This window comes from Stegostoma tigrinum, chromosome 13 (genome assembly GCF_030684315.1).
Source record: "Stegostoma tigrinum isolate sSteTig4 chromosome 13, sSteTig4.hap1, whole genome shotgun sequence".
NCBI lineage: Eukaryota > Metazoa > Chordata > Chondrichthyes > Orectolobiformes > Stegostomatidae > Stegostoma > Stegostoma tigrinum.
The window spans coordinates 19,326,799-19,353,428 of record NC_081366.1 but is presented as its reverse complement, the minus strand read 5'-3'; the positions used below and the strand labels follow the sequence as shown (position 1 = coordinate 19,353,428).

Genomic DNA, 26,630 nt, shown 5'->3' with positions numbered 1-26,630 from the left:
ATCCCGCTCCCTTGACCTGTCTGTCCTCCCCGGACTGACCTATCCCCTCCCTAGCTCCCCACCCATGCTCTCCACTGTACCTATCTTCTCCTCTATCCATCTTCAGTCCGCCTCCACCTTTCTCCCTATTTATTTCTGAATCGTCTCCCCATCCCCCTTTCCTGATGAAGGGTCTAGGCCCGAAACGTCAGCTTTTGTGCTCCTAAGATGCTGCGTGCCCTGCTGAGTTCATCCAGCTCCACACTTTGTTATCTTGGATTCTCCAGCAGCCGCAGTTCCCATTATCTCTAATGTTTTTGGGACCCAGGTTTGAATCCTGCCAAGGCAGATGGTGGAATTTTAATTCAAATGAAAAATGTGGAATCAAGAGGCTAAGGATGACTATGAATTAATGTTGGATAAACCAATCTGATTCACTATCCATACCTGGTCCTGCCTGCATGTGATTCCAGGCCCATAGAATATGGCTGCCTCTTAACTGCCATCTGGGCAATTAAGGCAGGACAATATATGTGAGCATTATGAATGAATTAAAAAAGAAGAAAAGATAGTGTATGATTCAATGACAAGTTCAAACAAGTGCAACTTTTACTGTAGAAACAATCTTACTCTGCAATGTGGGCATTGCAAATCCTTAGCATGGTACCAGGTGATACTGAAGGAAATTTAATGTCTTTAGAACTCTTAAGTTGTGAAGGCATTTAAATGAGGCCAGCCTTTCGAAATGAAAATAAAAGCTGTCTGAGTCTGGGAAAATTGAAAAAAAAATCTATCCTAGCAATTTCAATAGCAGATTGCTGCTAAGTGTAGCATTCTTAAAGCTTGGCCGATTTCCACAACTTACTGTTATCATTGTGTGAATGGGGACGGTGCAAGTTTACAACTTGATAGCTCAGAGCTTATTAAAGGATTAGTTGTTTTTGAATGAAATATTTTATAAACGATTAAGTGCTTGAGGGATGCAAATGTACTAAACAGGCTATCATAAATCACCTTTATTAAACATGATAAACTCTATAATAGATAGGTAAAGCTTTATCTTATTTAATGCCATTGTGGCTCCTGAGGTCTATGAGGGGAAACTGAGTGAGAAAGCCAAAATTCTAAAGATACTGAAATCAGAAACAAAAATAGGATGTACTACAGAAACTGTTAACACTTTGAGTCTCAGAGCCCTTTGGAACAGGCTACTGGGCAAGTTAGCATGGAGAATATATGGACACATGGTGATAGGTATGCGGGAATGGTGTTGGCATTAAATGGTCATAGGGTCTAAAGGGAGTTTAGGGATGGGTAGAGTGCGTGGGTTGTCTGAGTTGGCATGTAAGAGCTTGGCCAGCTCATAGGGAAGTGAGTAGTTCGAGGGTTTAGGGGTAAACGCTAGATGGCCTCATGCCAATGCAAAATAAACAACAGGGACAAAAGCATAGAGAATTGAGGCAGGAGAGAAAGAGGAGATGAGTACAAAACATAGAAATGTGACCACGGAGAATCCCAACTAACCCGAAATCAACTCACAAGGAGAGGCTGGTGGAGAGGCAGGAAGGCTAGAAATACACTGTGCGCAAGATTTCTTTCTGACCAATACCGAGGAATATATATATATATACCCGAAAATTGAGGAAACACTGTCCCTGTAATTCAGATTAGAGAGGCTGCATGGGATCGACATCTCAGCACTAGTGATTGTTTTGTGATGCTTAAGATCCATTGAGAAAGTGCAAAGACCAAAGTAATACATGTGAAAAACTCAACTCTAAGTGAAAGAGATTGGCGCTACAGGAAGGAACTTGAGACAAATATTGCTATAGTTCTTGGTCAACATTTAAAGTATAATTTGATTTTGGAAGAAAAATGTTCCAGTAAATAAAACAATCAAGAATGAGCTACCCAGAGAATTGCAATGTGAATCCCAAGCTTTAGACTCATGCAAATCAATGAACAATGAACGTATATATAATATTGTGTTAATTTTCACTGTGAGCACCTATCACAAACCAGGTTGAGGGTTGGTCTAAAAAGCAGGAGGATTAGGATTAATGGGATCTTTAGAATCTTTAATCCCAAAGATTAGGATTCTTTGGATGAAGAATTACAAGTGGAACAAATCCCATCAATCTGGACAAAGAATGATTCATGCATTCATTTTTTTAATACCTTTTACTTTGGCTCCTTGCATTTAAATTGGCTCCTTTTAAAATAAAAATACACTTTTTTTTATTCATTCATGGGATGATGGTACCGCTGACCAGGCAGCATTTATTGCCCATCCCTCATTGCCCAGACGGTAGTTCAGAGTCAACCGTATTACTGTGGGTCTGGAGTGATATGTAGCCATACCCACTGGGCTGGGTAAAGGCATCCCTGAAGAAATGGACTCTTTTTGAACTAACCTTTTTGTGACCAGACAAGGGAGGGACTAAGTTAAGAAGCCAAGGTAGTTCATTTCTCCCATAGATTATCACAGAATTCCACACTTTAGGGTTTTTATGGTAATCTATGATAATCTAAAATAGCCCCAAAATGTAACCTTTTGGGGATTTTCCACTCGGAATATTAACAAATTGGTTACCCTCATCTGGGAGTCAGTTGTAACAAGGTTAAGCTGGAGGGACTGGAGGTTTAGTTAAGCAGTAAGATTGAGTTTGTCTGGTCAGGGAGGGGGAAATGAATAACCAAGGGGAATAGTCAGTAAATCATATAGTTACACAGAGATAATGGGAACTGCAGATGCTGGAGATTCCAAGATAATAAAATGTGAGGCTGGATGAACACAGCAGGCCAAGCAGCATCTCAGGAGCACAAAAGCTGACGTTTCGGGCCTAGACCCTTCATCAGAGAGGGGGATGGGGGGAGGGAACTGGAATAAATAGGGAGAGACGGGGAGGCGGACCGAAGATGGAGAGCAAAGAAGATAGGTGGAGAGGGTGTAGGTGGGGAGGTAGGGAGGGGATAGGTCAGTCCAGGGAAGACGGACAGGTCAAGGAGGTGGGATGAGGTTAGTAGGTAGCTGGGGGTGCGGCTGGGGGTGGGAGGAAGGGATGGGTGAGAGGAAGAACCGGTTAGGGAGGCAGAGACAGGTTGGACTGGTTTTGGGATGCAGTGGGTGGGGGGGAAGAGCTGGGCTGGTTGTGTGGTGCAGTGGGGGGAGGGGATGAACTGGGCTGGTTTAGGGATGCAGTGGGGGAAGGGGAGATTTTGAAACTGGTGAAGTCCACATTGATACCATATGGCTGCAGGGTTCCCAGGCGGAATATGAGTTGCTGTTCCTGCAACCTTCGGGTGGCATCATTGTGGCAGTGCAGGAGGCCCATGATGGACATGTCATCAAGAGAATGGGAGGGGGAGTGGAAATGGTTTGCGACTGGGAGGTGCAGTTGTTTGTTGCGAACTGAGCGGAGGTGTTCTGCAAAGCGGTCCCCAAGCCTCCGCTTGGTTTCCCCAATGTAGAGAAAGCCGCACCGGGTACAGTGGATGCAGTATACCACATTGGCAGATGTGCAGGTGAACCTCTGCTTAATGTGGAATGTCATCTTGGGGCCTGGGATGGGGGTGAGGGAGGAGGTGTGGGGACAAGTGTAGCATTTCCTGCGGTTGCAGGGGAAGGTGCCGGGTGTGGTGGGGTTGGAGGGCAGTGTGGAGCGAACAAGGGAGTCACGGAGAGAGTGGTCTCTCCGGAAAGCAGACAGGGGTGGGGATGGAAAAATGTCTTGGGTGGTGGGGTCGGATTGTAAATGGCGGAAGTGTCGGAGGATAATGCGTTGTATCCGGAGGTTGGTAGGGTGGTGTGTGAGAACGAGGGGGATCCTCTTGGGGCGGTTGTGGCGGGGGCGGGGTGTGAGGGATGTGTCGCGGGAAATGCGGGAGACGCGGTCAAGGGCGTTCTCAATCACCGTGGGGGGGAAGTTGCGGTCCTTAAAGAACTTGGACATCTGGGATGTGCGGGAGTGGAATGTCTTATCGTGGGAGCAGATGCGGCGGAGGCGGAGGAATTGGGAATAGGGGATGGATCTCCAGCACATCCCTCACCTTCCTGGACCTCTCAGTCTCCATCTCAGGCAACCAGCTTGTAACTGATGTCCATTTCAAGCCCACCGACTCCCACAGCTACCTAGAATACACCTCCTCCCACCCACCCTCCTGCAAAAACTCCATCCCCTATTCCCAATTCCTCCGCCTCCGCCGCATCTGCTCCCACGATAAGACATTCCACTCCCGCACATCCCAGATGTCCAAGTTCTTTAAGGACCGCAACTTCCCCCCCACGGTGATTGAGAACGCCCTTGACCGCGTCTCCCGCATTTCCCGCGACACATCCCTCACACCCCGCCCCCGCCACAACCGCCCCAAGAGGATCCCCCTCGTTCTCACACACCACCCTACCAACCTCCGGATACAACGCATTATCCTCCGACACTTCCGCCATTTACAATCCGACCCCACCACCCAAGACATTTTTCCATCCCCACCCCTGTCTGCTTTCCGGAGAGACCACTCTCTCCGTGACTCCCTTGTTCGCTCCACACTGCCCTCCAACCCCACCACACCCGGCACCTTCCCCTGCAACCGCAGGAAATGCTACACTTGTCCCCACACCTCCTCCCTCACCCCCATCCCAGGCCCCAAGATGACATTCCACATTAAGCAGAGGTTCACCTGCACATCTGCCAATGTGGTATACTGCATCCACTGTACCCGGTGCGGCTTTCTCTACATTGGGGAAACCAAGCGGAGGCTTGGGGACCGCTTTGCAGAACACCTCCGCTCAGTTCGCAACAAACAACTGCACCTCCCAGTCGCAAACCATTTCCACTCCCCCTCCCATTCTCTTGATGACATGTCCATCATGGGCCTCCTGCACTGCCACAATGATGCCACCCGAAGGTTGCAGGAACAGCAACTCATATTCCGCCTGGGAACCCTGCAGCCATATGGTATCAATGTGGACTTCACCAGTTTCAAAATCTCCCCTTCCCCCACTGCATCCCTAAACCAGCCCAGTTCATCCCCTCCCCCCACTGCACCACACAACCAGCCCAGCTCTTCCCCCCCACCCACTGCATCCCAAAACCAGTCCAACCTGTCTCTGCCTCCCTAACCGGTTCTTCCTCTCACCCATCCCTTCCTCCCACCCCCAGCCGCACCCCCAGCTACCTACTAACCTCATCCCACCTCCTTGACCTGTCCGTCTTCCCTGGACTGACCTATCCCCTCCCTACCTCCCCACCTACACCCTCTCCACCTATCTTCTTTGCTCTCCATCTTCGGTCCGCCTCCCCCTCTCTCCCTATTTATTCCAGTTCCCTCCCCCCATCCCCCTCTCTGATGAAGGGTCTAGGCCCGAAACGTCAGCTTTTGTGCTCCTGAGATGCTGCTTGGCCTGCTGTGTTCATCCAGCCTCACATTTTATTATCATATAGTTACACAGTTGTTGTATCAGGCTTTTTCTACCTATCATTTCCTGAATAACTATTTTTGTTGCCAGTCTGGTTGTAATTCAGAGTTGGAAATGTCGGCAGTTTCCTGAGAAGCATTAGAATTGTCTACTAGAATATCAAACTTCTCAAGCAACTCATATAGAGCCAGTATGTTTGCACTTACTTGGGGTCCAGTCAGGCACCTTGGGTCACCCTCTTCCTATCTGGAGACTGGAAGACCTGGGTCAAGATAAACATCATAGTTCTTACACTTTCTTAGTTGTCCCAAATTTTGATAAGTTTTCTGTATAGACAGTTGCTATCTCTTTCAAATCCTTCCAAAATGATGCTACAACTTGACTACTCACCTACAATTGTCCAGCGTAGATTGGCTCAGTGGCAAATGACACTGTCAAAGCGCACAGACAGGATGTCTTAAGATGCATTGCACTCATGCAAACCTAAAAAAAAAGAAAGGACTTAATCACATGCATAAGAGACAAAACAAAACTACCTGGTTATGAGCTCAGAGTCCACCCTACATTTTCACTATCAGTCAATGATATGGAGAAGGAACTTTCTATTCATGTGAAAAAAAGGTAATTATTTGATCAGAAATAATGGGAACTGCAGATGCTGGAGAATCCAAGATAACAAAGTGTGGAGCTGGATGAACACAGCAGGCCAAGCAGCATCTCAGGAGCACAAAAACTGACGTTTCGGGCCTAGACTCTTCATCAGAGAGAGGGATGGGGAGAGGGTTCTGGAATAAATAGGGAAAGAGGGGGAGGCGGACCAAAGATGGAGAGAAAAGAAGATAGGTGGAGAGGAGAGTACAGGTGGGGAGTTAGGGAGGGGATTGGTCAGTCCAGGGAAGACGGACAGGTCAAGGAGTTGGGATGAGGATAGTAGGTAGGAAATAGAGGTGCGGCTTGAGGTGGGAGGAAGGGATGGGTGAGAGGAAGAACAGGTTAGGGAGGCAGGGACAGGCTGGGCTGGCTTTGGGATGCAGTGGGGGGAGAGGACGAGCTGGGCTGGTTTTGGGATGCAGTGGGGGAAGGGGAGATTTTGAAGATTGTGAAGCCCACATTGATACCATTGGGCTGCAGGGTTCCCAAGCGGAATATGAGTTGCTGTTCCTGCAACCTACGGGTGGCATCATTGTGGCACTGCAGGAGGCCCATGATGGACATGTCGTCTGAGGAATGGGAGGGGGAGTTAAAATGGTTCGCGACTGGGAGGTGCAGTTGTTTATTGCGAACCGCGCGGAGGTGTTCTGCAAAGCAGTTCCCAAGCCTCCGCTTGGTTTCCCCAATGTAAAGGAAGCCACACCGGGTGCAGTGGATACAATATACCACATTGGCAGATGTGCAGGTGAACACCTGCTTAATATGGAAAGTCATCTTGGGGCCTGGGATGGGGGTGAGGGAGGAGGTATGGGGGCAAGTGTAGCACTTACTGCGGTTGCCATCCCAGATCCCAGATGTCCATGTTCTTCAAGGACCGCAACATTCCCCCCGCAGTGGTCGAGAACGCCCTTGACCGCGTCTCCCGCATATCCCGCAACAAATTCCTCACACCCCGCCCCCACCACAACCGCCCCAAGAGGATCCCCCTCGTTCTTACACACCACCCCACCAACCTCCGGATACAACGCATCATCCTCCGACACTTCTGCCATCTACAATCTGACCCCACCACCCAAGACATTTTTCCATCCCCACCCTTGTCTGCCTTCTGGAGAGACCACTCTCCCCGTGACTCCCTTGTCTGCTCCACCCTCCCCTCCAACTCCACCACACCCAGCAACTTCCCCTGCAACCGCAGGAAGTGCTACACTTGCCCCCACACCTCCTCCCTCACCTCATCGAGCTTCACACTTTGTTATCCAGGTAATTATTTGACATGGATATCATCTTCATTTCATTGTGAATCAATCCAAAGTATTGCATATTTAGAATATGAGCAATAGAAACAGCAGAGACAAACAATTTCGACAACTGGAATAGAAATTGTGCCTGTTGCACCTGCTTTTTGTAAGTAAACCTAGCATTGTGTGCTTCCGAATTTCTTGAACATGATTTGCCTTGACCTCATAGTAACCAGCATTTTGAACTTTGCTAATTCTCGGCAGTCCTGCCCAGTACATTAAGCCTACAGGCAACTTCTTCCAACCTTGGTTCAATTTTGAAATGGACAATGAAAAGGGCTCTGCCTGCTCCAAGCCTCATGTGTAAAATTTGTCAAAGACTAGATGTTGCAGCTGCTGTGCATGTACCAATTAATGTCAATCCACTGAATCAGTGATTCTTGAAGGCGATCATCTGATCCTTTCAGTAATTTTTGCATAAATGTGTGGCCCATTTCATGCCTTTTTTCTTTCCAAAATGCATTAAGAACTTATGTCAATATAGATCCTCTGATGACATGACATCCCAACGTGCTTCACAGGAGCATTATAACACTAAGAATGCTGCAAAGCTACATAGTAAATATTAAGTTTGATGTCAAAAGACTTGGTCAGGGGCTGGTTTTAAGAAGTGTCCTGAAGGAATGATGTGGCATTTTTATTCCCAAGCTTCAGGACATTCCAACTACAGACACAGCCACCAGTGGTGGAGCAATTCTAGTTGAGAAAGCAAAAGAAATCACAATTAGAGGAGCACAGATATTTCTGAAGATTATGGAGTTGGATGAAACAACAAATACAGGAGGGGCAAGGTTATGGAGAGAAAAGGACGATAATATAAATTAATAAATTGCTTGACTGGGACACAATGGCGGCGGGGATGGTCAGCAAGCACAAGAGTTGAAGAAAATATGCTGCAAGTCAAGACAAAAGCAGCTGAGTTTTTAGATAACATCTGTTAGCAACGTGTGCACTGGAAGATTCGTGTCTACAGGTAACAGAGGCACAGATGAGGATCAACTTCATGTTAAGGTGCAATTTCCATTGTTACCTCTTTCTGAAGACTTTTACACACTCTTTGCTGTTTACCAAATTATTTTCATTTATACATTGCCATTCATACACCAAACTTTCAAAGAGCTTTAAATAAACAATGTCAAATCTAGAGTGAGTACTCCGACATTGTTGTCACTAAAATAACTGAAGTCTGTAGTCACAACACCCAAGCTCCAATTATGTGCACTGACAAATATCATAAATATTCCAACATATTGTTTTAGGGAATGAAAGTTTGGGAAGAGGCTGGTTTCTAAAGTGATGGAAAACAAGGATCAGGCGATTCATTTCAGTTGTACTTCTCATCGTTATTGGTAGTAAATAAAGATTGAAAGATGGTTTAGGATCAGGACTGAACTTCAAATATGGATGTTGGCCCATAAGACAACCATTGAAACCCTGAAATTTCTTACATGCCAAATATAAAGATGAACCATTCGTTTGCATGTGAGTCTCATTGGCCACCATTTTCAAATGCCGTGGAAGAATTGTCGCACCTTAAAATCCTGCATATATTTGTGACTATGTATTCAGTTTTGAGGCTGCTGATAACTAAAAATGCATTTATGGACCGTAAAATTTAAGATTGAATAAGTTTAACATCAGAGAAGTAAGACCTGCTGATCAGAGATAACACAGTGTAGAGCTGGAAGAACACAGCAGACCAGGCAGCATCAGACAAACAGGAAAGCTGACGTTTTGGGTCGAGACCCTTCTTCAGAAAATGATGCTGCTTGGCCTGCAGTGTTCCTCCAGCTCCACACTGTGTAATAATAAGTAGAACATGTTCTGTTTGAATGGTGAGCTCAATTTAGAAATTCTGTTCCTCATGAAATAGAAAGAGGAATAGGCTACTCAACACTTCAAGTGTGCTCCACCATTCAACAGGATCATGGCTGTTCCAACATTCCTTATATCCACTTTCCTTGTAACCTTTGATTGCCCTCAGCCTTTATCTCAGCCTAACTGTACACAAGGATTCTGTCCCCACAGCTCTCTGTGGCAAGGAATTCCAAAGTCTCACAATCCTCTAAGAGAAGAAATATTCTCCGCATCTCAGTATTAAATTGGCACACCTTTATTTTGAGACTCTGCCCTCTGGCTCTAGATTCCCCCATGAGGAGAAACATCCTCTCAGCATTTACCCAGTCAAGCACCATAAGAATCCTATACATTTCAATTAGTTCACTTCTCATTCTTCTCAACTCCAGTGAGAACAGTCCGAAACTGTTACCCCATTTTACCCAAACTCTGCTCATAAAATAATCCCTCCATATCAGGGATTAACTTCATGAACCTTCTTTGATTTGTCTCCAATGAAATTGTATCTTTCCTTAAACAAAGGGACCAAATCTCCTCACAATCCTCACTCATTTGCATTAAATCTTCCTAATCTTATACTCCAACCTCTGAAATAGGGGCCAACATTCCATTCGCCTTCTTGATTACCCACTGCACCTGTGTACTAGCTTTCTGTACTTTGTGTACAAATACCCCCTTGTCCCTTTGTGCTACAGCTTTCTGCAGTCTTTTTATCCTGCATTGAAATAATACTGTGCTTTTCTTCTCCTTTCCAAAATAAACAAACTTTCATTTTCCTACGTGATACTACTTTTGCCATTTTTTTGCCCACTTGCTTAACCTATCAGTATGTCTCTGTAAAGTGTTTTATTCCTCTCACAACCTGCTCTTCCACCTATTTTCATATTGTCTGCAAATTTGGCTGCAGTACATTTCCTTCCTTCCTTCCTAAATCATTAATACATTGTAAAAACAATTACAGCCCCAGCACTGATCCCTATGGAACTCCATTGGTCACAGGTCTCCAACTTGAAAAAGAACCCTTTACCACCAAAGCCCCCAGCCCTACTGTTCCTTGCCCATGAGTTAATTCTTTATCCCAGCCAATATAGTTTCTCCAAAACCGTGGTCTCTTATCTTATGACTCAACCTTTTGAGAAGTGTCTTGTTGAATGTTATCTGGAAGACCAAATACAACATACTTACTCCTCTATCTACTCTGGTTGAGACTTCCTCATAAAGCTTGAATAAATTAGTCAAACATTGTCTCCCTTTCATGAAGTCAGACTGGCTCTGCTTGATTAGATTATGGTCTTCTAAATGTTTCTGCTGCTACTTCTTAACAATTGATTCCAATATTTTCCAACAACAAATGTTGGGCTAATCAGCTGAAAGTTACCGCATTTTACCTTCCTGCCTTTTTGAATGAGGACATCACGTTAGCCATTTTCCAATCCTCCCATACTTCTCCAGAATCCAATGATTTTTCTTTGTACAATTACACCCAATTCATTCACTACCTCTGTAGCTACTGTTTGAGGATCCTAGGATGAAAGCTGTCAGGGCTAGGGAACTTATCAGCCCTTACCCCCATTCGTTTGTCGAATACCACTTCGTTAGTGACAGTGGCAATACTTAATTTCCCCCCCAAAACTTGTACACTGAATAAAAGCAGGGAGTGTTCAGCGGCTAAGGCAGCATCTGGGGGCAGAAAAGCAGAATTAAAGCTTTAAGTCAGATATGACTTCCATCCTGAAGAAGGTCATTAGACATGAAACATTAACTCTATTTCTCTGCCCACAGGTGCTGTCAGAACTGCAGCGTTTCTCCAGCACTTCCTCTTTTTACTTCAGATCTCCAACGTCAGAATCATTATTATTTCAATGTATATTGAGTATATTTTTTCAACAGCACAGCATGTAAAATAGGATGGGTGCACAGCCCACTAACTTTCTCCACTCCCCAGATCTCATGCCCAGAATATGGGGGGTATAAACGGGTGCTTAAAACAATAGTTCACCAGCTATACGTAAATGAGTAATTAAGAGTTAATTAAAATCTCAGTTAACAACTCTAATCTTATCTAGCCCACACCATAATATGATTGGTATGGCTGTTGACTGGGAGTGGACCACATCCTTTTGTATGTTTTTGAAGATGCAGGAACGAGGATGGCTCTATGCTTGGGGGTTGCCCTTTGCACATCATTGGCACCTCTCCCGCTCCATAGAAAATAGCCTTTCTTCCACCACAGGCTTTAAAATCCACTCTCCTCTTCCTCGGGATCGCCCCCTCGCCCGGATGGGTGCAGCTCCAACAACATTCAGGAAGTTTGACACACCATCCAAGTCAAAGCAGCCTGCTAACTGGCATCATATCTACAAACTGTCATTCCCTCTACCACCAGTGTTCAGTAGCCGCAGCATATGCTATCCACAAGACACGCTGCAGAAATTCATTCGGGCTCCTCGGGTAGCATGATCCAAATCTTGAACCACCACCATTGAGAAGGACAAGTACACTGCAACCTGTAAGTTTCTCGACAAGATGAACACCGTCCTGACTTGGAAATATACCATTGTTCCTTCAGTGTCATGGAGTCTAATGGAACTCCCTTCCTAACGGCATTGTGGGTCTACCTACAGCAAATGGGCTACAGCATTTCAAGAAAGCACTACGTTAACAATGACAATGTGGGCAATAAATAATGGTCCGCATCCCTTGAATGAAGATAAAAAAAATTTCCACGATCGTCTACATTTGAACTTGCCCACTACAGCTAGGATGGCGGGACAAGCTTGTTCAGACTATGCTGGCTAGCCACCAACTTACCTTGCCCTGACACCCTGAGCCATTCCATCATTTTTACCATAAGTTCTCCCTGTTCCTACATATTTCTCAATATTCTACCACAGCCATTATGTCATGACTTCACTGCAACCAGCATGCACTGCAACTGCTTGTGAGCATCATGTCATGTGTTGTAATATCATTACATGGATTGAGTCATTGACAGAAAAGGGCAGTTACTAGGCTCGGCAAACAACAGAAGAAACTCTCCAAATACTGGTCTTACCTAACCAGCTGTCTGCGAGATGTGCACCAACAGCTAACAGCATAGGTAGCAAGTAAAAATAGCAAGTAGACAGGAAATTGCATGAGAGAGCCTGTTACGAAAATAACCTTTTACCTCTGGGACCTCACTTGAACTCCATGTCAGACTGATGGGATCAGACCATTTGCTCCCTGCCAGCTGCAGTGAGTTTGGGCAACCTGAGTCCAGCTTCAAGTGCAAAACTGTCTATTATGCATAACTAATTGGCACTTAATTGCTAGGCTCAGCCAGATGAAGCATGAGACTGTCTGGTACGAGAAGTGAAAATGTCATAGAGTAGACGGAGCCTTTCTGAGGTCAGGGAAAAGATGTATTTAAGATGCCACATGAAAGGAGCTTAATTTTCCAGCTAATATGAAATACCTGACATAGAAGCACTTTGTAATGATATAATTCAGCAAGTGGGCATATATTTCTTTCTTCAATGCTGACATCCTTCACCTCAATGATCAAAAAACTTCACCCAGTAAACTAAAATGACTGCATTTGCTTATAATCTAGCGCCTGCTTTTGCAAGTGGACTGATACGTGTTTTAGGGAAGAGTATAGAAAGATACTAAAAGTACAAATCATGAATACCTCAATCAAATTAAAATAAATCACTAATTAACTACTTTGCAGCAAGAAAAGGTGCCATAACATACCTGAGGCTAAAAACTGGCAAAAATGCAAAGCAAGCATAACATTTGGATGAGTAACTAAGCTATAGAACATTGATCATGATAGTGAGGCAAGGTCCACAGATAGAAAGGAAATTAGAATGTGACTTAGAATCTCCCTGTATTTCTTCTGATGTAATTGCCTGGAATTTACTGGAACAAAGCATCCTATGAAGTGTGAAACCTGCTAGCCTACTTCCTGTATCCTTTGCTTTAAAAATGTTTGCCAAACCAATTGTCAGACATGCAAGCTAATTAATGGTATAGTAAAGCATGGATTAATTAAAGAGAAAGCATGCTTGATAAATCTTCTGGAATTTTTTGAGCATGTGACCAGTAGAGTAGACAATGGCAAATCAAAATATATTGTGTATCTGGACTTTCAAGAGGCTTTTGACAACATCCCACATGAGAGATTAGGAAGGAAAATTAAAGATCATGGAATTGGAGTTCATGTATTGACATAGATAAAGAACTAGTCAGCAGACAGGAAGCAGAGTTGGAAAAAAACAGATCCCTTTCAGAGCAGCAGGCAGTGATGAGCAGGGTGCTGCAGGGTTCAATACTGGGACCTGAGCTGTTCACTAATACATTAATAATTTGGACGAAGAAATTGAACGTAATATCTCCAAATTTGAAGATGACACTAAGCTGGGTGGCAGTGCGTGCTGTGAGGAGGATGGAAAGAGGTTGCAGGGTGACTTGGACAGATTGGCTGTGTGGGCAAATACTTGGCAAATGCAACATAATTTGGATAAATGTGACAGTATCCACTTTGGGCAAAAACAGGAAGGCAGATTATTATCTGAACGGTGGCAGTTTAGGAAATGGTGAGGTGAAACAAGACCTGGGTGTCATGATGGAACGGTTGCTGAAGGTCGGCATGCAGATGCAGCAGGCAGTGAGGAAAGCTAGTGGCATGCTCTCCTTCATCACAAGAGAATTCGAGTATCAGAGTAAGGATGTCTTGCTGCAGTTATACAGGGCATTGGCAAAGCCACACCTTAAGTATTGTGTCAGAGATAGTGGGACTGCTGATAATGGAGAATCCGAGATAACAAAGTGTGGAGCTGAATGAACACAGCAGACCCAGCAGTGTCTTAGGAGCACAAAAGCTGATGTTTCGTGCCTAGACCCTTCATCAGAAAAGGGGAAGGGGGAGAAGGTTCTGAAATAAACAGGGAGAGAGTGGGAGGTGGATCGAAGATAGATAGAGGAGAAGATGGATGGGGAGGAAACAGACAAGTTAAAGGTGCGGGGATGGAGCCAGTAGAGGTGAGTGTAGGTGGGGAGGTAGGGAGGGGATAGGTTAGTCCAGGGAGGACAGACAGGTCAAGGGGGATGAGGTTAGTAGGTAGGAAATGGGGGTGCGGCTTGAGGCGCGAGGAGAGGATAGGTTAGAGGAAGAACAGGTTAGGGAGGTGGGGACGAGCTGGGCTGGTCTTGGGATGCAGTGGGGGGAGGGGGGATTTTGAATCTTGTGAAATTCACATTGATACCATTGGGCTACACGGTTCCCAAGCGGAATATGAATTGTGGTTCCAAAATGTCAGCTTTTGTGCTCCTAAGATGCTGTTTGGCCTGCTGTGTTCATCCAGCTCCGCGCTTTGTTACCTTGAGTATTGTGTACAGTTTTGGTCTCCTAGTCTGAGGAAGGGCATTCTTACTCTTGAGGGAATCCCTTAAAGGTTCACCAGGCTGATTCTCGGGATGGCAGGACTGACATATGAAAAAAGACTGGCTCGACTGAGCTCGTATTTGCTGGAATTTAGAAGAATCAGGGGTGATCCCATAGAAGCATATAAAAACCTGGTCGGACTGGACAGGCTAGATGCGGGAAGAATGTTCCCAATGTTGGTCAAGTCCAGAACAAGGGGTCACAGTTTAAGAATAAGTGGTAAGGAATTTGGGATTGAGGTAAGGAAGAATTTATTTACTCAGAGTTGTGAACGTGTGGAAGCTTTTGGGGACAGTTCATTTGATATATTCAAGAGGGAGATGGACATGGCCCTTGCAACTAAAGGGATCAAGGGGTATGGGGAGAGGGCAGGAATGGGATACCGAAGTTGCATGATCAGCCATGATCATATTGAATGGTGGCACAGGCTGGAAGGGCCGAATAGCCTCCTCCTGCACCTCTTTTCTCTGCTTCGATGTTTTTCTGTCACCAACACCACAGAGCAATTATCAAGCCTCAGCATTTGGAGGTTTGCATGAGCTTGCTACACATAAGTTTGCTGTTGTTGCTCCCACATTGCAAAAGTGAAATATTTGCATCATACTTTCTTGACTGTCAATTGCTTTGAGTTGCTCTTAGGTTTGCAAATGTTTTCATTTTGTTTCCGTACATTTGACTCATGTTATTTTACCTTTAAAATGTAAGCATATAGTTAACAATAAATGTTCCAGCTAGGATCAAAATCATTTGCTAGATCTGAAACCATGGTTCCTATGGGTTCTTGAACTCAAGGAGCATATCAGATTTAATTGGATTACCTGTAACATTGCTGATTTCAATGTCTTCAAGTCAAAAGACTTTTAGGACTTGAGCTCATGGTAATTCACCAAATTTTTTAGAGAGTTTTGTATTGTTAAACAGTGACATTCTTCAGATGAAGCACCAGCCAAAGCACTTTTTACCTACACTGATGCTTCAAATGAGTGTTAAATATTTGGTTGACAAAGAGTATATGTTTATTGGAGCCAGTATGCTTCCTTCAATTAATATCACTAAAAATGGATTGACTGAACATTTATCTCAGTTCCATGCATGGAACACCTTGGCTTCAGAACAACAGTATCCAAAACTTACTAGAGTTCCTTCTAGGGAAGATGTTCAGAATTTTACTGAGAGAAGCTACTCTCTTTCTATGGCAGTGACTGGAAATGTGGGTAACAATATCTGCACAATTCATTAGATTTTTGAAATGCAGTGTGTTTTAATCAAAACCCCATCACTCCCTCCCGGTGCTTAAACTAAGGAGAAAATTAAAATTTATTCCTCTCTCCTTATGTAAATTTGCTGGTAAAATCTGTTTCACAAGATTCTGAAGAATTGTTATTTTTTAGCCTGACATTGATGTGTGATACTATTTTGACGTCCTGTGCACCACCTAGTTGAGTTGACTTGTTTGGTCACAGGGAAGGTCATCACATCATTTATAATGTGAATTTATTTGGTTATACGTCTCTGCACTTCTTACAGGTTGATGAAACCTGGCAGTGAAACCTCGGCAGAGTGGTATGTTGTGAATTTTCACGTGTCGCACAAATTGGTGCCTTTAATTTTGTTCTTATAACATTCTGCTTCAGATTTTCCTAACTTTGGCGAAACATTCTGCCAGATTACAGAGTACAATTCCATTGAATTGACACTGGTATGAAATTGGGGCAGAAGGCCATTGCCCCAGTCAGCCAAGGCAGAGATATCATTGCCAGTCATGATACCACTGTTTGCTTCTGCATGAACTTCATGCTATTATGAAATGCTACCAGTGTTATTTGAACAAGGCTGGGTCAGGTAGAAATACTGACTCATGAAATTCTGCTGTTAATCGACTTAGCAATTTGATGCATTTATAGTCCTCCTCACAATTCAGATTCTTTCTTGATAAACTTGAGCTTGAGAAACTCCCTTTGTGAAATGTATCCATCATGACAAAATCTATAGTTGGTAACTAATCTCTGTTAAAGTCCTGGTCATTAATGGCATGACCATAAGTAGATGCTAAACTAAGTAACTCAGGCGACATTTTACCTTCGGCATAACACTCTGATATGTCATGACATGTTTGTGATTCTTTCATTAGCGTAGAAGCTATGCAGTCTGTCCATTCCATGGTAAACGTTGTTACACAAGTCTTTCACGGTTTCTACAGACAGCTCTATCAATATACTCAGCGCGGGTGTACCTTTAAACATTTCTATTATTGCTCCAGACTTCTGAAGCAATCCCTTAAGAGCTTCAGCCAGTTGACACTTCAGCAAGTTTGATCACTCTCTGATAGTGTTGTGCAATCACTAGAGCCAGTGGCTTGCTGGAGGCCTGCATATTAATCCCTTTATTATTGTTTAACGAGAATATCACTGACTTTCAAATTCAGATTAGCAAGGAGGTAAAAGTGGTGAGAGAAATGTTGAAGCTTAAAACAATTTACAGAAACTACCATGCAGCATAATCCACTTTTGTAGAGCTTTAGCATAACAAAAAAGTGAGGTGGTGTGTATTATAATAAAAGTAAATATTCCCAGTTAACAGCTGATGTCATGTTTAAAACTTTCCCAGCCCAAGGTACAAATCACCTTCATGAGGATATGGGTACGTTATTTGCAATGCAGCAATTACCCAGCAGGCATGTGGATTTCAGAGCTGACTGATATGATACTTCTGGGCGCTGCCCCACCTGCCTAAAACACTGTTACAGGGGGAAAATGGGAAGCTCTGGCAAGAAGTGTGAGCATTGTTGCATTTGTATTATCTGCAATTTGGTTACTCGTTTCCCAATTCAACCTATCAATGGCTCAGTGGTAGGTGGGCCATCTGTTGCCACCTCTACCAACGATATAATTGCAGTCGAAACAGTGTTGGGTGAGAAGTTGGCAGATAAATCATCCATTGGATGTAACGAGCACACACACCACTGTCAACCCTGTCAGCAGGGAACATTAAATACAGCCCTCACTAAAGTTTGGTTGTTGCTTCTCAAGCAGGCTCCAGTCTGTTTATCTTGGAAAGGTAAAATGCAACATGCTGTCTGTTGAGTAAATTTTCTATTATACTTGTTACAGTTGTAATATTTTACTGACAGAATCTTTTCTTGGATTTGGAGTTTTATTTGAGTACAGTAAGTCCTCATGTACAGTTGTGACTGCATTCCTGAAAATCATGACTTCAGTGAAACAATTTGAAGTGAGTCACAGGATCTCATAAACTTCAATGTTAAAAATTGGAGTTAGCGTCCTTTGGACATTTCTAACTCAAAACATCTAATTGAGATTTCAGCATGTTCAGTTAAGCATGGGCTTGTCAATAATCAAAGAGTTGATGTCACGAGCTGATGCAAGTTAAGCTATCATTTCATTCCTGAAAGCTGAGAGTCACCCAGAATGAAGAGATGAGAGTCTTAAAAGGCTTTAAAGATCCTAATTAAAGTATACTTTGTAATTCTCAAGCCATGTCTGAATGAGGGCATGTCAAGTTTGTGAAACTACTCTGAATTTTGCACACATTTGACCCAAATTGACAGAACAATAAAACAAAGTCCATGAGGATGGTTGGCATCGGGGTCAGAGAAAACTACTGTGCAGTGAGATGACTGATATTTAGGGGCAACTGAGGAAAGCTTTGCTCAACATTCAAGCTCCAATGTGGCAGAAGCTGCAGCTTGTATTTGGGCCAATAAGGAGAACCTTTTGTTTTTGATAAATCAACATGGCGCAACTTTAAAAGATACATATTGTGTGAATGTAGGAAGAAGCTTTTAGGTTTTTCTACACCAGGAACTGTTCTTCAACATCATTTATTGGGCGATAAACACTTAGGCCCTGTTGATATAGAAGATGCTACAATAAGACAGGTCCTACTTTCTTTCAAAAATAAACAATGAGGCCCACTTTAATAGAAAAACAACGCTATATGAGGATGTTAGAAGGGTTTCATTCAGTCACTTGTCTAATGGGATAGTCTGTTACATTACCTATGAACATACAAATTAGCAGGGTGAGTGGGACATTCAGCCCCTCAAAACTACTCCACTATTTGACAAGATCATGGTTAATCTGATTGTAGCCTAATCTCCGCCTCTCTGCCTATCCCCCATTTCCCTTGACTTCCTTATTAGTCACCAGCCTATCTCAACCTCAAAAATATGCAATGACCCTGCCTCCACTGCTCTCTGGGGAAAATGAATTCCACAGACACAAAATCTTCGGTGAGAAAAACAATTTACTCCTGATCTCCGTGTCAAATTGGAGAACTCTTAATTTTAATCTGTGCCCTTGAGTTCTAGACTCTCCCATAGGGGGTTAATGTACTCTAAGGATCAACCCTGTTAAGCCCACTATTTTTTTCTCAATAAGATCATTAATCTTTCTAAACTACAATCAACACAGAACCAATCTATTGAACCTTCCATCTGAAAATAACCACTTCACCTGGCAAATCAGTCACACGAACATCACTAAACAGGCTCCAATGCAATTATATCCTTTCCTAATTAAGGAGACCAAAAATTATACACAGCACTCCAGATGTGATCTCACTAATGCTCTCTATAATTGTAGTAAAACATCCCTATCTTTATATTCCATATCTCTTTCAGTAAATGACGACTGTCCATTTGCATTTGTAATCACTCGCTGTACCTGCACAATAACATTTTGCACATCATGTAGCAGGACATCAAGATGCCTCTGAATGACAAGTTCTGAAACCTTTCTCCATTTAAATAACAAGATGCTTTTCTGTTCTTCGCTATAAGTGGACGAGTTCACATTTTCACATATTATTCTCTATCAGCCAACTTTTCACCTATTCAGTTATTCTACCTTTTATATGCTCCCTACATGTTGCTTTCACAACTTAGTGTCCAACCTTTGTTCATCAGTAATTTTAACAACAGTTCATCCCATCCCTTCATCAAGTCATTGACAGAGTCTGTAAATAGTTGAGGTCCAGCACTGATCCTACACAAACTATGTAGAAGTAGAGAAACAAGTGCCAAGATCTTGATATGTAATTAACCCACGATCCTGAAGGTAATGCAAACAGCATTGAAACGTCACACTGTCTGTTCATTATAATGACTGTGGCATGCAGCCCAGTGCTAAATGAGCTGCTTATGAGCCTACACCACGGCATGGGGAACAAGGCATGTGCAAGGCTGACTTAATTCAATTTAAAGCTACCCTGCATTAGTTAATGTCAGCCTGTACCGCTTACAATCTAGTTGCATTTCAGACAGAAATTGGATGGTCTTCTTGCCTCAGTGGGCCAGGTTGACAAAATGAAGGACAGTGGGAGAAAATTGCTATCTTAACCAGTGGCAGCATAACAATGGAGCTTTGGTGCGTCAACAAAGTGCAGTGACCTCACTCAAGAGGTCAATGTCACAACGTCATTTCCTTTCAAATATACCACCAGCCTCAGATGGTACTTTCTTGATAACTCTCCTGCCATCGCTCATCTCCAAACACCGACAGTCAAGCAGGAATTAATCGTCATGGTTGCATCAAGCCATTTGCAGCATCCATTATGGAACATTCGCAACTTTGCACCAGACATGTTGCAGCCATTCGAGTAGCACAAACAAAGAGGATCAGGCCAGGCGAAGGCACTTGCACAACTGCACTAAGACAATGCTTAAAAGAACCTGATTGAATTTTGCATGAATTAATGGCTGTTTGATTCGGTAAAGCAGGTGGGGAATTGTGTTTTTGTGATGGATTTTGTTCCAGCATTTTGGCTAAAACTGTATTGCGATAGTCAGTATCACATGGATAATAAGGTGTGAGGTATGACAATGGGCCTTTAGACTATATTTCTCATGAAAACAAGTACCAATAAAGCTTGCATGACCAGTTCTACTAGACCGGGTGTGGGGTAGATGCTTCCTCCCTTCCTTTTCCATTGTGCACTTATAGTGATGAGGTTGTGAAGGCACAGAAGGCTACCATGAAATGGGAAAACACTTTGATGAGTACTGCAGGGGTCCTTCACTGTAGGCTTGTGTAATATAGTTCATGTGTAATTTCATATTTCATAAAGAGTTTATTTGGTGTTAAATATACACAGGAATCTCTTGGGAATGTTTCAATAACTGACATTCACTATAATAAAAAAGATAGGATCCGAAAAAGCAGATTTCATCCTGTGATCTTACTTCAGCATCAGCTGGAATTGTAACTTAAGAAAACCGATCCTGAGACAGGATAGATGGATAAGGCTGACTGCTAAAAATCCTGTGATAATGGGAACTGCAGATGCTGGAGAATCCAAGATAACAAAGTGTGGAGCTGGATGAACACAGCAGGCCAAGCAGCATCTCAGGAGCACAAAAGCTGACGTTTCGGGCCTAGACCCTTCATCAGAGAGGGGGATGGGGTGAGGGTTCTGGAATAAATAGGGAGACAGGGGGAGGCGGACCGAAGATGGAGAGAAAAGAAGATAGGTGGAGAGGAGAGTATAGGTGGGGAGGTAGGGAGGGGATAGGTCAGTCCAGGGAAGATGGACAGGTCAAGGAGGTGGGATGAGGATAGTAGGTAGGAGATGGAGGTGCGGCTTGGGGTAGGAGGAAGGGATGGGTGAGAGGAAGAACAGGTTAGGGAGGCAGAGACAGGTTGGACTGGTTTTGGGATGCAGTGGGAGGACGGGAAGAGCTGGGCTGGTTGTGTGATGCAGTGGGGGGAGGGGACGAACTGGGCTGGTTTTGGGATGCGGTGGGGGAAGGGGAGATTTTGAAGCTGGTGAAGTCCACATTGATACCATTGGGCTGCAGGGTTCCCAAGCGGAATATGAGTTGCTGTTCCTGCAACCTACGGGTGGCATCATTGTGGCACTGCAGGAGGCCCATGATGGACATGTCATCTAAAGAATGGGAGGGGGAGTGGAAATGGTTTGTGACTGGGAGGTGCAGTTGTTTATTGTGAACTGAGCGGAGGTGTTCTGCAAAGCGGTCCCCAAGCCTCCGCTTGGTTTCCCCAATGTAGAGGGAGCCACACCGGGTACAATGGATACAGTATACCACATTGGTAGATGTGCAGGTGAAGCTCTGCTTAATATGGAAAGTCATCTTGGGGCCTGGCATAGGGGTGAGGGAGGAGGTGTGGGGGCAAGTGTAGCATTTCCTGCGGTTGCAGGGGAAGGTGCCGGGTGTGGTGGGGTTGGAGGGCAGTGTGGAACGAACAAGGGAGTCACGGAGACAGTGGTCTCTCCGGAAAGCAGACAAGGGTGGAGATGGAAAAATGTCTTGGGTGGTGGCGTCGGATTGTAGATGGCAGAAGTGTCGGAGGATGATGCATTGTATCCGGAGGTTGGTCGGGTGGTGTGTGGGATCGAGGGGGATCGTCTTTGGGCGGTTGTGGCGGTGGCGGGGTGTGAGGGATGTGTTGCGGGAAATGCGGAAGACGCGGTCAAGGGTGTTCTCGACCACTGCGGGAGGAAAATTGCAGTCCTTGAAGAACTTGGACATCTGGGATGTGCGGGAGTGGAATGCCTCATCGTGGGAGCAGATGCGGGGGAGGCGGAGGAATTGGGAATAGGGGATGGAATTTTTGCAGGAGGGTGGGTGGGAGGAGGTGTATTCTAGGTAGCTGTGGGAGTCGGTTGGCTTGAAATGGACATCAGTTACAAGCTGGTTGCCTGAGATGGAGAGTGAGAGGTCCAGGAAGGTGAGGGATGTGCTGGAGATGGCCCAGGTGAACTGAAGTTTGGTGTGGAAGATGTTGGTGAAGTGGATGAACTGTTTGAGCTCCTCTGGGGAGCAAGAGGCGGCGCCGATACAGTCATCAATGTAACGGAGGAAGAGGTGGGGTTTGGGGCCTGTGTAGGTGCGGAAGAGGGACTGTTCCACGTAACCTACAAAGAGGCAGGCATAGCTGGGGCCCATGTGGGTGCCCATGGCCACCCCCTTTGTCTGTAGGAAGTGGGAGGAATCGAATGAGAAGTTGTTGAGGGTGAGGACGAGTTCGACTAGGCCGTGAGAGTGTCGGTGGAGGGGGACTGGTCGGGCTTGCGGGACAGGAAGAAGCAGAGGTCCTTGAGGGCATCTGCATGCGGAATACTGCTCTGTTTCCTTCTTTCTGCACAAACAACTTGTTCTTTCTTCTGAGATAATGGGAACTGCAGATGCTGGAGATTCCAAGATAATAAAATGTGAGGCTGGATGAACACAGCAGGCCAAACAGCATCTCAGGAGCACAAAAGCTGACGTTTCGGGCCTAGACCCTTCATCAGAGAGGGGGATGGGGGGAGGGAACTGGAATAAATAGGGAGAGAGGGGGAGGCGGACCGAAGATGGAGAGTAAAGAAGATAGGTGGAGAGGGTGTAGGTGGGGAGGTAGGGAGGGGATAGGTCAGTCCAGGGAAGACGGACAGGTCAAGGAGGTGGGATGAGGTTAGTAGGTAGCTGGGGGTGCGGCTTGGGGTGGGAGGAAGGGATGGGTGAGAGGAAGAACCGGTTAGGGAGGCAGAGACAGATTGCACTGGTTTTGGGATGCAGTGGGTGGGGGGGAAGAGCTGGGCTGGTTGTGTGGTGCAGTGGGGGGAGGGGATGCACTGGGCTGGTTTGGGGATGCGGTAGGGGAAGGGGAGATTTTGAAACTGGTGAAGTCCACATTGATACCATATGGCTGCAGGGTTCCCAGGCGGAATATGAGTTGCTGTTCCTGCAACCTTCGGGTGGCATCATTGTGGCAGTGCAGGAGGCCCATGATGGACATGTCATCAAGAGAATGGGAGGGGGAGTGGAAATGGTTTGCGACTGGGAAGTGCAGTTGTTTGTTGCGAACACAGCTACCTAGAATACACCTCCTCCCACCCACCCTCCTGCAAAAATTCCATCCCCTATTCCCAATTCCTCCGCCTCCGCCGCATCTGCTCCCACGATAAGACATTCCACTCCCGCACATCCGAGATGTCCAAGTTCTTTCAGGACCGCAACTTTCCCCCCACGGTGATTGAGAACGCCCTTGACCGCGTCTCCCGCATTTCCCGCGACACATCCCTCACACCCCACCCCCGCCCCAAGCGCCCCAAGAGGATCCCCCTCGTTCTCACACACCACCCTACCAACCTCCGGATACAACGCATTATCCTCCGACACTTCCGCCATTTACAATCCGACCCCACCACCCAAGACATTTTTCCATCCCCTCCCCTGTCTGCTTTCCGGAGAGACCACTCTCTCCGTGACTCCCTTGTTCGCTCCACACTGCCCTCCAACCCCACCACACCCGGCACCTTCCCCTGCAACCGCAGGAAATGCTACACTTGTCCCCACACCTCCTCCCTCACCCCCATCCCAGGCCCCAAGATGACATTCCACATTAAGCAGACGTTCACCTGCACATCTGCCAATGTGGTATACTGCATCCACTGTACCCGGTGCGGCTTCCTCTACATTGGGGAAACCAAGCGGAGGCTTGGGGACCGCTTTGCAGAACACCTCCGCTCAGTTCGCAACAAACAACTGCACCTCCCAGTCGCAAACCATTTCCACTCCCCCTCCCATTCTCTTGATGACATGTCCATCATGGGCCTCCTGCACTGCCACAATGATGCCACCCGAAGGTTGCAGGAACAGCAACTCATATTCCGCCTGGGAACCCTGCAGCCATATGGTATCAATGTGGACTTCACCAGTTTCAAAATCTCCCCTTCCCCTACTGCATCCCCAAACCAGCCCAGTGCATCCCCTCCCCGCACTGCACCACACAACCATCCCAGCTCTTCCCCCCCCACCCACTGCATCCCAAAACCAGTCCAACCTGTCTCTGCCTCCCTAACCGGTTCTTCCTCTCACCCATCCCTTCCTCCCACCCCAAGCCGCACCCCCAGCTACCTACTAACCTCATCCCACCTCCTTGACCTGTCCGCCTTCCCTGGACTGACCTATCCCCTCCCTACCTCCCCACCTACACCCTCTCCACCTATCTTCTTTACTCTCCATCTTCGGTCCGCCTCCCCCTCTCTCCCTATTTATTCCAGTTCCCTCCCCCCATCCCCCTCTCTGATGAAGGGTCTAGGCCCGAAACGTCAGCTTTTGTGCTCCTGAGATGCTGCTTGGCCTGCTGTGTTCATCCAGCCTCACATTTTATTATCTTGTTCTTTCTTCTGCTGTTTTTGCCCATCTCCAACTCATCCTCAGCAGAAGAGGATCAGGTGACAATATTGTAACCATTTTAACAATGACAATGATTAAGTGATCTTCCCTTAACCCAACATTCACAATCAAAGCCTTGTCCATGTGTAGAAATAACACCAGCTGGATAAAGGTAAAGTTACTAAAGTCCTACCAGACTCTGCAGCTACTCTCTCATTACCGAGAAATGACTGGTGTGGTTTAGCCAGAGGGTCACCATGCCACAGGTCAGGGCAGAGGTTGAGAAGTAGGATCCTTCACAAAACCAAAGCCAGTGTGGAAATTGAAACAAAAACAGTAAATGCTGGAAAAGCTCAGCAAGCCTGACAGGATCTGTGCCGTCTTGTTTCCAGAGGCACTCCTTCAGAAGTGAACTGAACCCAGACTGTTTGCATCATTCTGCATTCTGAACCAAACATCCATCCAACTGAGCTAACCAACTCCCCAAATCTGTTATCTATCTGAATAACAAACACTGTCGCCAAACTCAAAGACAGCCAGGGAACAGGTTAATAAACAGGCGACCTAAAGGTTCATGAAAAGCACTTTAAATAATTCCGGTGAGAGGTTCCTTCCTGCTGTTCAACACATTAAACTGTGCATTTTTAAGGTAAGGATTTCACTGTATGGAGAGAGGAATGCGTGGAGAATACAAAATAGGGCAAGAGGCAGGTAAATGGAAGGAATGAAAAACGTGAACAAAGATTTGAAATTTGAGGTGCCCAATGATGTGATACCAATGCAAATTGGTAATAACAAGGCTGATGGATGAACAGGACAGGGCTTTGGACAAACTGAAATTTAACAGAGGCAGAGGATCAACAAGGCAGGCACTGAGGTACTCTGATCTGGAGGCAATGAAACCAAATATAAAGATTTCAGTGTTGGAATATATGGAGCATGGCAGAGGCTAAATAGCTTTCGTCTGATGGGTAACATGAGATGCCTGAACTTCAGCTCAGCATTCAATCAGAATTTCAAGAATACCAACAGGTTGTCTCATCTTTGAACAATGCATAATGGAGTGAGGTGTGGAAAAATACTCAGCAAAGCAGATCACAATGGACTTAGTATTTCCAATAGCTGGGGGAAATCGTTGTTTGCTACGTTACCTTGAACTGTTTTGTTTTTGTTCATATTCTGGGAATATTTTGTATTTGGCCTTGGAGTGACCCCAACCACTGTTTAAACTATCTGCAATATACATTGCAATGCTTTGTTAATGCAGCATGAGAGAAATTGGTAAGCACAATAGGAGGTATATTTTGCATTTGATTCTCTCTCTTCCCTCTATTGCATGCTGATTGCAATGCAAATAATATGTGCATTTTTCTATTGACGAGGATTGGATGATAGTAAAATGATTTCCAGCCAGTTACCTGGGTTCAACCTGGAGCCATAATTAGCAATCAGCAGGTAATCCAGTATAATGCTAAAACAGCTTTAACTACTTTTCTTACCTAGATGCCAATTATTTTTTGGCAGGACTGTACTTGTTCACCATGATTAAAGAGTTGAGAGCATGTCAAAGAGAGGGAATACAATGACAAGTACAGATGAGATGCACTTTTAGGATTTTTACTGAGGTAAGTGAGCAACTGCTCAAGTATTGAATAAAGGTTTTCATTTAAAGAACTCCGACACTCATGTTCATTCTGTGGTGATGATAACAAGCTTATGAAGACAGTCATGCAAAGCTCACAAAGACAGTCAAGAAAGTTCGTGATAATTGCTTTCTATCCACAGACATATTTGTAAATATCTTTGTCAAATCAGCAACTTGCACTGTGTACTGTGCTGGAGTCTTACCTCCTG

General features: G+C 45.1%; 1 protein-coding gene across 1 annotated transcript in view; it reads right to left on the bottom strand.

Annotated features, from left to right (window-relative positions):
• The window catches only part of LOC125458215 (teneurin-2-like), a 2,666,206-nt gene that overhangs the window by 2,279,204 nt on the left and 360,372 nt on the right, over window positions 1-26,630 (bottom strand). Inside the window, exons 5-6 of the mRNA XM_059650601.1 lie at window positions 5,786-5,878; window positions 5,602-5,657 (exon numbers count right to left, since the gene is read on the bottom strand). The gene's annotated coding sequence lies outside the window, so the exon portion shown is untranslated. The remainder of the gene's footprint in view (window positions 1-5,601; window positions 5,658-5,785; window positions 5,879-26,630) is intronic.